Raw genomic sequence first — 824 nt, 5'->3', positions numbered from 1 at the left:
GTAAGTTGTCGTAAGACAAGGCTGCATGAAGTATGAACAGGAGTTTTCTTGGATCCATGAAAGAATTTGCTTTTGGAGAATGCAGGCATCGATCCCACTACCTCACGCATGCAAAGCATTTGAGCTAAAGGGTCCAGTCTTGTCAGGCTATGCTGTTGGTGGACTTGTTTGTTTACGTGCCAGCACTTGCAGAGGCTCGGTGCATTTCAACAATTGAGCAAAATAGCAAATGGCCGGTTAGTGTGTGGTGCTAATAATGCCAAGGTCATGGGTTCGATCCCCGTACTGGCTATGATGTACATTCTGAGTTTCAAAATTGTGATTCACATGCATGTGAATTGTCAAGGGTGCCACAGAATTAAAATGAGTGAATTGCCGAAATAGCTCAGTTGGGAGAGCGTTAGACTGAAGATCTAAAGGTCCCTAGTTCGATCCCGGGTTACGGCATTTGTATTTGTTCTTTCTTCATGCTCTGGCTTCAAGGAAACTATCCACAGCTTTGTTTGTGGTCCTCAATAGTGTGTGCTACGCTGCTCCTCTGAAAGTAAGTAATTTCTTGCTTTTTCATCTGAAATTTTGACATCAGTGTTACAGGAAAGTTGCTTGTCATTGTTACATGACAGTAGGTTGTCGTAAGACAAGACTGCATGAAGTGTGAACTGGAGCTTTCTTGGATCCACAAAAAAAATGTTTTTGGGGAATGCGGGTATCGATCCCACTACCTATAGCATGCTAAGCATTTGAGCTAATTCCCCAGCCGTTTGGAATTTCCGCAATAAGCAACCTAGAAGGTCCAGTCTTGTCTGGCTATGCTGTTGGTGGAC

The 824-nt window shown here is 43.7% G+C and overlaps 1 non-coding gene across 1 annotated transcript; it reads left to right on the top strand.

The window, feature by feature from the left end:
- The first annotated feature begins 374 nt into the window (after nucleotides 1–374).
- On the top strand, nucleotides 375–447 carry trnaf-gaa (transfer RNA phenylalanine (anticodon GAA)). Its single transcript has one exon. It is a non-coding gene; the product is annotated as a tRNA-Phe (tRNA).
- Nucleotides 448–824: the final 377 nt, after the last annotated feature.

The sequence above is a fragment of the Oncorhynchus clarkii genome, chromosome 29, assembly GCF_045791955.1.
Source record: "Oncorhynchus clarkii lewisi isolate Uvic-CL-2024 chromosome 29, UVic_Ocla_1.0, whole genome shotgun sequence".
NCBI classification, from domain to species: Eukaryota; Metazoa; Chordata; class Actinopteri; order Salmoniformes; family Salmonidae; genus Oncorhynchus; species Oncorhynchus clarkii.
This window is presented reverse-complemented; position numbering and strand designations above follow the sequence as displayed.